Source organism: Fukomys damarensis, unplaced genomic scaffold (genome assembly GCF_012274545.1).
Source record: "Fukomys damarensis isolate Sample0158 unplaced genomic scaffold, DMR_v1.0_HiC HiC_scaffold_33, whole genome shotgun sequence".
In the NCBI taxonomy this organism is placed as follows: Eukaryota; Metazoa; Chordata; class Mammalia; order Rodentia; family Bathyergidae; genus Fukomys; species Fukomys damarensis.
Window position 1 is genome coordinate 12552267 of NW_022900945.1, and position 10156 is coordinate 12562422.

General features: G+C 39.7%; 1 protein-coding gene and 1 long non-coding RNA gene across 2 annotated transcripts in view; both read left to right on the forward strand.

Moving 5' to 3' along the window:
* Gipc2 (GIPC PDZ domain containing family member 2) overlaps window positions 1-10156 on the forward strand; it is a 183475-nt gene that overhangs the window by 106831 nt on the left and 66488 nt on the right. The gene's annotated exons all lie outside the window — the stretch shown is intronic.
* The window catches only part of LOC104848959, a 31268-nt gene continuing 22938 nt past the window's right edge, over window positions 1827-10156 (forward strand). The window contains exon 1 of the long non-coding RNA XR_776612.2: window positions 1827-1861. This is a non-coding gene — a long non-coding RNA (uncharacterized LOC104848959). The remainder of the gene's footprint in view (window positions 1862-10156) is intronic.

The window sequence follows — 10156 nt, forward strand, 5'->3', positions numbered from 1 at the left end:
TTTTTTGTACCAGGGATTGAGCTCAGGCCGTGCATGGCACCACTGAGCTAAATCCCCAGCCTTGACTTACTTTTTTATTATGGCAAAAATACATAAAATATTAAATTTACTATTTTAAACATTTCAATGTATAGCTTAGTGGTGTTAAGTATATACACACCATTGTGCAACTGTCCCTACCATCCACCTCTAGAACTCTTTCCTTAGCTCATAATGAAACTCTGTAGCCATTGAACAATAACTCCTTGTGTATCTCTCCTGCCTCTGAATTTGACCATTCAGCCTACTTATGTGAATGGTAAAATATTTGTACTTTCATGTCTGGCTTGTTTAACTTAGTACAATGCCTTCAAGGTTTATACATGTAGTATACATCAGAATTTTACTCCTTTTTAAGCCTGAATAACATCCCATTGTATATACAGTTGATGTTTTTCTTTTCCAATCAGGTGTTGGTGGACAAGTGGATTTTGTCTTTTGGCTATTTTGAGTAATGCTGCTATTAGCATGTAAATATCTCTTTGAGTTCCTGCTTTCAATTCTTTTGGGTAAATACTTAAAAATGGACTTGCTAGGTCATGTGATAGTTCTATGATTAATTTTGTGGAGAAATATGACACTGTTTTCCACAGTGGCTACACCATTTTGCAATTCTATCAGCAGTACACAAGGATTCCAAATTTCCCACATCTTTGCCAACACTTGTTATTTTCTGTGTTTTTACTAGCCACTCTTGTGAGTGTGAAATAGTATCTCACTGTGGATTTGATTTGCATTTCCTTAGTTATGCTGAGCTTCTTTTAATATATATATATATATATAACTATTGCTAAATTGTTAAGTAGTCCAGGCTGGGATCGAACTTGCACTCACTCTGCCTCAGTCTCTTAGAGCGAGGAGGGATTATAGAAGTGCACAACTCTGCCCAGCTAGCCTCTTAGTCGGGTATTATAGAGAAGTTTTGCTAAATACCTTTATTTCCCATTTCACACATTAATAGCTGAGCCAAGAAAACTGCATTTACAGAAGGGTCCCATCATGTACAGAAAACTTCTCTGCGCATAGTTAGGGCTTAACTGTAACACTGGCATCAGGAAACTGGATGATATGACACAGGGAAAGTAAAGAAAAACCTCCCCACCATTTTTTTTTTTTTTTTTTGGCTAAGGAGTTAGTAGAAAGGAATAGGAAGAAAAGAGAAAGTTTGTCCTGTGACTTCCCTCTTGGCATGGGATGAGGAAGATAGCTGTATTATAGCCATGAGAAGTAGCAAGAGCAAAACATGTAGCCATTGTCCATTTCCCAGTTGAGGGTTCTAGAAAGTGGTTCTCTTTGTTGCCCTTCAGTGCCAATTTAGCCATGTAGCAAGGTCCGATAAAGGACATCTTGTGGTTTTGTTTTCCCGTAGTGCTCCCAGTGTCCATGTTTTGTGGCGAGAGTGACGGGCGCGAGTCGGCTTTCCAGGTAGCCCTGCCCACCCTGCCCCGACAGTACTAGGTGGACTGCCAGGTGGTAGACTGGAGGAGGGATAGAGCTGTTGCACCTCTCCTGAAGCTAACATAGCAGGGGTGAGGCTGAATCATGCAGAAGCGCTACCAAGTCCTGACCAAACAGCAAGAACCCCCCGTTAATAATGGCTTTTGTCCTGGCAACCAGTAGCAAATTCCCAATGCACACCAGTGACCCCCATGAGACTAGAAGGCTCTTACTCCATTCCAAGAGGCCCCATCCACACTCTGATGATCAGATGCCAATTTAAGGAGAGAAGCAGGGGAAGGAAACAGTTGTCTGAAGACCAACATTGGCTACTTTATTTCCTAGGCCCTGGAAAAAATGAAAATGCAAGCCTCTTGTTCAGCAGGTAAGAATTCCAAGACCATGTCAGTAGAATATTGAACCAGGTATGGGTCCTTCTGAGTATAAGAAACCAGTCCAGCTGAGAGCTTAAATATTTTCTTTTCCCCCTGAAGATTCTCAATTGCCCACGAAATCAGTCCTGCCGAGAGCCTAAATATTTGTTTTCACTTGGAGATTGTCCATATTACTCAAAGGGATTCCTTAAATGGTCAGATTGGCTTAAATTTTTGAACCACATTGGGTATTTACTTAACTCTTCCTTCATTTGAAGAGTTGGACAAAATGGCAGATTAATTTGTGGCCAAGAAGTCATTACTGAGTTGGGTGTGAATTAAATTTGTCGTGCTACCGTGAACACATTGTCTCCCATTTATAGAAGAACTGATGATCAGAGATGTTAAACCAGTTGTTCTAGCTCATCCAGGTAAAACTGAGCAACTTGACGGAGAAATTGAGATTTAAATGAAAGATATGACTCCAAAAACTTAAATTTGCTTCCAACTGCTCTGTTATAGATGATGCCAAAGTCAAAGCTAAGCCTGGAAAACTGAACTTCAAAGCAAGATATCTTTTAAAATAGGTATTTGTTTTTGTACCAGGTATTGAATTTAGGACTTTGCACTTGTGAGGCAGGTGAGACACTACTGAGCTAAATCCCGGGGCCCCTTAAAATAGACTTTACCCTTAAGCTCATAGACAAAAGTATGCCCTATCATTAATAGCCTGCTCCCCTCCAGGGCATCTGGACGACTGGGCGATGACTTATGTTGCTGGATGGGGGGCCAGAGGCCTTGAGTGGACAAAGGCTAGGGCTGCTTGAAAGTTAAAATTTATAGGACAAATTGCTCTATACGAGTAAGAACGTTTCAATATTGTTCAATATTACGAGTGTGTCTGAGTCGCCCTCAGGTAGGTAGAAACCTGATTGTAATTTGCCGTATAGAGCCCAGTTACCTTTTGCATAGAAATTCACAATGCTTTTGCATGGTTTTGAAATGCTGAATCTTCCATGGCTACAGGTGTTGTGTAAATTGATGAAAGTGTATACTCAATTTGTTTGGCCTTTTGCTGAGAGTTGTTCTCTATTTTGGAACATCGTATTGTATAACAGCCCTGCCGCTTCTGGCATTTGACTCACCCGTGTGTGACATCTAAATCAGTACACATTGTGGATTCAGACTTCCAGCGACTCCACGTGGAGGCATTGATTAACTCCTGTCTTATGGTGCAGTCATGCCCGAACCAATTGGCATGCATAATTTACTATAAATTCCATTCTTGGCATTTCTCCTTTGTATTATAGTCAAGGCATTTTATCACAGTGTTGTTAAAAATTAGATGTGTATGCAAATTATCATTTGGTTATGAATTTCATTTTAAAACAGTAAAGGGAGAGTTGAAAACCACTGGCTACAGAAAGTGGTCTCATAGCTGAGAATTACTAAGGTCAGAGACATGAGTTTTTGGAATCAGTAGAGAGCAGATTGGTTTTTGCCCAAATACCTTGGAGTTATTTCATGTTCCCTGAAGGGATTGTTGGTTATGAGGACAATATTCCTGGATCTGTTGTAAAAGACTTACTAAATTTTTCAAGAGACTATATTCTGTGTGCTAGAAGTCAAGATGCCTGACCTAACTTACTCAAGGAGTTGGACGTTCCAGGTGACCTCATGTATTTTGTTTATGTTTTGTGCTCTTTACTAGAAAAGCTGTGCTTTTCATTTGAGGGAAAAATCTTGGCAGAAAATTGAGAAAAAAGTCTTCAGAATCAGTTTTATATTTTTCCTCTTGGGAAAAATATCCTTTGGAAGGTAAAGTAAGAACTGTGGGCAACACCGAAACATCAAAAGCTCCCTTTACTAATTGTCAGGAGAGGGCTGCGGTCAGGAACTTGGGGGAGGATGCCCCAACTGCTGAGTTTCCTGCAGGACCCCTTTCCCCGTGGAACCCAGGGCTCTGCCCTTTTTGTTGGAGAAAGTGCAATGCAGATGATAATTATTAGCAGTGCTGCTCTTGCCAGTCAACCATGTAAGAACTGTGGGGTAGGTCAAGAGCAGTGCTTTACTTCAGGCTTGAGACATCTTCCAGTAGGGATTTGTTCAGCTCTAGCAAGGCTGCTCTGCTTGATTTAACTTAGCCAGTTTCTCAGAGTGGCCAAGTTTTTTGTCTACACACTGGGTCATTCCATGTGCTGACCTCTATTACAGTCATTAGGGAAAAAAGCCTCTTCCCCCTCTTTCGTATCTTCTTTCTGTTGGATTTCATTCCTCTTTGCCTTGGTGGCTCTCAGGACTCTTGCATGCGCCCCCAGGACTTGCCCTTTAGTTTCCTTGGTCTTGGCCTGGATGATTGACCAAGGAGGGTAGAAGGAAGAGCGAGTTGCAAAGTGCCTGTGGCTCTTTCAGGTGGGTATCCGTCCCTCAGTATGGGCATTTAGTAGTGTTTGAGATGATTAAGACAGGGTATGTTTATGTGTCACTTTCCTAGGATGACTGTGGTTATTTATTGCAAACATACACCAATAAATGTGTAATAATAAAGTCTGAGAAAAGATCAGAAAGCCTGAGTGTAATCTTTTTGACTCCGTGTTCCACCTTCGAGACACACAGGGTGGGGGTTGGCCCCGAGGTCTAAGCAGCCCCACCTCATGGCTTGGGTGGGTGTAACTCATCTCCCCTCTCAAAGCAGAGAAGTTTGTGTGCCAGGCTTTCCCTGGGCCAGTGTTGCTTGCTGGTTCTATAAGTTTGGCTGAGGAGTTTCTCCCCAAATCTGTTATAGAAATTGAGCAGGAGCTAAATTTTATTCCTTGGGCTTATTTAATTTAATTTTTAAAATTTTGTGGCCTTTGCACGGAGCTCCATCCTTAGCCTTTTTTATTTTTCGCTTTGAGACAGGGTCTCAGTAAGTTGCCCACGTTGGACTCCAAGTTGCAACCCTCCTGCTTTAGTTTTGCAGAGAGCTGGGATTACGCCACCACTCATTTAGAAAGAACAGAAAGTTTCTGAATGCGCTTTGAAATCTCTCCCTGCTATGCCTTTCTGCCCTGAGATCTTTTTTCCCAGGAACTGCTGATCTGTCTCTGTTGATTTGGACTGTCACCTATTAGACATTTGGATTATTTCATAGTTTGATCATTTACAAATAAAGATATTGTGAACAGTTGTGCACAAGATTTTGTCCATGTAGACGCAGGCTTTCATTGCTCTTGGATAAATAGCTAGGATTAGAATGGCTAAATGATGTAGGTATATATTGTTAAGAAAATGACAAACTTTTCCAAAGTGCCTGTATCATTTGCAATTAATAATATATGGGTTCTAGTGACTTCATATCCTTACCATCTCTTGATGTGATTGGCCTTAATTTTTGGCTGGATCTAGGGTGTGTGATGCTGGGATCAAGGATGAAGTGCTAAGACTAAGGGAGTGAGTGCTGTCTGCCCTAAGAGCAGACAGCCTGGATAAAATAAGGCACAGAAGGAAGGTAGTTGATTGTTGCTTGTTGCTTGCTGCTTGCTGCCTTCTGCCTGCTGTGCTTTGCCACTGACTGTTTCTTCTTGGCCACACCCCTCCGTCATGCTTCGGAGCCAGCCACCTATGAACTGAAACCTCTGCAGACTGTGAGCTAAATAAATCTTTCCCCTTTAACTTTGGGAGTTGGGTATTTTGTCTCAGCAGTGAGAAAAGTAACTAAGAGATCTTACTAATGTCTATGTAACACAGAATTCCTGGAAGTATCAGTATTAAAATAATTAGTAAAACAAAGGCTGGGGATTTAGCTCAGTAGTGCTGCTGCCTGCCTTGAAAGTACAAGGTCCTGAGTTCAAGTCCTGCTAAAACAAGGATGCCTACTAATCACCACTTAAAAATTTGATATTATTTTGTAGGTTTTGACTAATGCAAATTTAGAATTATTTTGGAGGTTTTGGCTAATGTAATAAGGTATGAAACAGAAATTAGAGTCATATGCGCAACAAGATGATATTATTGTATTCACAGAATGTTATTGTGTACCTGGAAATTCCAAGAAAAATAAGGCATATACAATAAGGATTAGAAAATGAGCATTTGGTAAAGTAGCTAGACATATCTACAGTATTAATAACTAAGTAAAAATGTAGCAGAAAGCATCTCATTACTTCAGAAGATATAAAAATAGCTTAAAGAATTAACAGAACTTGCATGAAATATATTAATTCTTCTGAGAATAATAAAAAGATAAATAATTAAGAGACACACATTATTCCTTGACTAGTGTACTGAAACTAGAAAGAATACATTTTTGGAAAATTAATGTGTGTATTTATTATAAATTTAAAAATCACAATTGAAATTTTGGAAACAAAAAATATTGTCTTGGTCGTAAGGTAGATACATCAGTGGAATTCAGTAGATAAAATCGAAACTGGTCTCAGAAAAGAAGAATTTAATATACGTTAATGTGAAGGTTACAGGTCAGTTTGCAGGGAAGAATTATTAAAGGAGTTTGGAAGAATAACTTCTTGAATTTTTACTTTTTAAAAATCTTATTGAGTTTATTGGTACTTTTTAAGTATACAGTAAAGTTATATTCATCATTGGGATCTTGTACCTTTGCATGACACATCTTGGTTCTCATTTTTCCCCATACCCCTGCCCTCCCTTCACCCCCTCCACCTTCCCCTATTTACAAAGACTTTGTTTCCATTTTTTTCCTTTTCTAATATTTTCTTCTTCTTCCTTATTTCCTTTCCCTTACCCTTCCCACTTCCCTTACACCTTTAGCCCTTTTCTTCCAATTTCACATGATTGAATTTTTACTGTCATTTAGGCTATGGCTATGATAATAAAAAGAGTTTGGTTGTATTAGTCAGGATCAGGCAATGTTAGTTGAACAAACCATCTCCAAATCTCTGTGGTCCAACACTATGAAGGTTTATTTCTAGCACATATCACAATCCAATGCAAAAATCCCTCAAGAAATAAATCTTTTCCAAAAAGCGACTCAAGGGATCTGGGTTCCTTCCGTCGTGTGTCTCTAACTAACATCTGGGAGTCCTTAACTTTGGGAACAGGGACTGGTACACAGATGGCAGCAGAGTGGAGGAAGAAAAGGGAAGCTTTGGTGGGACATGTTGTCTTTCTCTTCTGTCTGTATTCCATTGGTCAGAACTTGCTTGTATGACCTTGAACTTAACTGCAAAGGAGACTGGGAAATGCAGTATTCCTGTGTTTTCAGGAAAGGTGTTGAGAGTGATGAACTCTAGTCAGTCTGCCATTGCCACTGATTTATTACTTCATTAAGAGTTACTCATTAACTCTTAAAACCCTTGTGGAACAAATACGGACTTTACAGTTTGGATTTTACCAATCTTTTTTTATAGCTTTATTTTCCTCCTTTTGAACACTCCTCTCACTTACTCCCCACATTCCAACAAAAATGACTTTTGTGCTCTGTTCCCTGAATACCTTTCATGCCTGTGTGGGTTTTGTAACTTAGCTAATGTGCAACTCTGTCTCTCAGAACCAACTTGCACATGTGGCTCTGCTTTCAGGTTGGCTGCAGAGGTTTGGCAGGTGTAAGAGTTGCAGCAGGCTCCGTGCTCAGGAGGGCAGTGCAGGGCTCAGGGCTGGCTTTCTTGGTAGGTGTGGGGTGGCCGCTTGCCCTAGAGATCCTCCACTCTTTCTGGGTTTTGCTGTTCAACTTTTTCAAGCTCTGGGCCTGAAATGAGTGCCTTCTCTGGGGAAGGATAGATACACCTGCACTGTCAGAGGCAGTGTGTCTTTGTTCCAACTTGGCCACAAGGTTCTAGCTTGCCTTCACAGGTCACAGTTTGCACTTGCTGTCATGTGACTTATGTCTGTTTCATTTTCCCATCTGCCAGACCCACTGACCCATGGTGACCTCACATCACGCACTGGTGGCAGAGGCAAGTGTCTTCCACTGCATTCTTCACCAACTCCCATTTTCATCATCTGCGGTGACTTTTCCTGCTTCTTTATCCTTCTCCTTCTGCACTTTTACTTCTCTAGTTTCTTCTCTAATGGTGTAGGGTTATTCTCTACAGTAAATCTCTTACTCCATACCTACCGTAGTGATTTTGCTTGCCCAGTTGAGCCCTATTTAATAGAATGTCTCTTTGTCTTTGTGGGTGTGGCTTCCTCTACCGCCAAAGCCTTTCTCTTCCTTTCTCTGTTGGGTTGCATTCCTGACTCAACCCAGGATTTCTCAAATGTGGCTCTGGTCTTAGTGTAACACTAATCCTCGGAAATTCCAGAGGATTCTTGAACACATTTCTGTTAAGAACTTCTGCTGTTTTATATCTCTACTAGTGTCATTGTATCTCCAAACCCTAACACAACATTTTGCTCATAAAAGGTACTTAAAATGTGTAGAATAAATAAATGGAAAAGCATAAATATTTTAAAAGAACTCTTTAAAAACAATCTTGAATTTTTATCTTTGAAGAAAAGTAGATTTAATTGGAGAAAATATCATTCTTTAGTAATAGTCTTGAATTTCCAACCTTGAGGATAAGTACACTGAGTTTCTTAGTGTTGTTGAATAAACATACAAAGGTTTACTGATTATTTTTGCAGAGCTCATACTATGGAACTATATCCCTGCCCAAATTTACAGAATTTTAATGACTTATTTTGGATTATGTAAATCATCAAGACCCATGTCTCCTAAGTATTTCAAGCAAGCTGTGGATTTTGGTGTATATCCTAAAAGGGATTCTGGGACAGCTAATATTTCAAGAGTGAGAGTAAGATTAAAAACAGCTTAGCAATAATGTAGAAAAAAATCTCTAACATAAAAGCTGCACTACTTTAAGAAAACTTAAAAATATTGAAATAACATGCATTTCTGTTAGATAGATAAAGTGAATCTATCCTGGTAATCTCATGACACATTGTACCTTCAATTTTTTTTGTATTGGGGCTTGATCCTAGGAGAAGTCTACCACTGAGCTATATTCCCAGCCCTTTTTATAGGGAACCTCTCTTTACATATATTTTTGAGACAGGATTTTGATAAGTTGCTTAGTGAGGCTTCAAACTTGTGATCTTGACTTAGGTTTCTAAGTAACTGAGATGTGTGCTGCCATGCCTGGCTTTGCTGTTAATTCTTGTCATCCATCCATTTATTTATGATGTGTTTGTTGAGTATCTGTTACAGGTTTTGTGCTGGGTATTAAACAGATAGATACAGATAGATAGGAAAGACATTTTCACTCTAGGAGTTTGTTGTATAGCTGCAGATTTGGGTTGAGGAATAAAACACACACACACACACACAATGTACACTAATGGTAGAAGTATGTGTTCTTTATTGTCATGAGTGGCACCATCCTTGCCATTGTGTTATCTTTCTTCAATTACAGTGGCCCAATCCTGCAAACTACATTTCCCAGACTCCCTTAAGAACATGGTTCTGCCTGGAGTTTGCTAATGATGAGCACTCAGCTGAGATTCAGAAGGCAGATGGGCAGGAATAGCCATTTTTTAACGCTAGGCTTGCAGTCATCAGCAGATGGCAGATATGGGTTCCCCATGGTGACTGAGCATCCTCCTGAGATTATGAGCTTGCCTGTTTCTTTCTTGCAGGTGTCTCTGGGATCCCTGAACTTAGACTTGTCCAGAAATGACATTGTAGACCTCTGATCCCTAGCCTTCCAGCAGTGGTATAAGCCTCTATTTTCATATATTAAACTTTTTCTTCCTAAAAGCTCAAGTGTGGCTTCTGTCTTTTATGTCAAACCCTGAAGGACATAGGATAGTAGAAGTTCCCAGTGTCTGAGAACCCCGTTTTCACAGCCCTGAGGCTGTTGTGTTCCATGGTTTGTTTACTCTGACAGCTAGGAGGGTCTGACAGTCTGTAGTGACACTGAATTGTGAAGGACAAAGTACCATTTGGGTGGACCTAGGATGCAGTGTTTCCCCTGAGATTGGGACCTACTAACTGAAAGTCATGCTTTGGTTTGGTCTTTTTCAAAATTTTATCCCAACTATTGGGAATATTTGTTTCTTGACAATGGCAAATCCTTATATTTTCTTTCTATGTATACTGAAATTGTGGACTAATTGTTGGCTAGTATAATGTACCAGCAACAGGCCTTTTAATTATAATACCAAAAAAGTAATGTGAATTAAAATGCTTAATTTTAAAAATGAGAATGGATCAAAGCTTAAAATAAAGGAAATTTTTAGGTACACTAGAAGTAGAGAAAAGTCAGAGCTAGAGTGGCAAGGGGGAAAGTTTAGATTTGGGGATGATGAAGTAAGATGTCTTTTTTTTTTTTTTTTTTTTTTCCCGA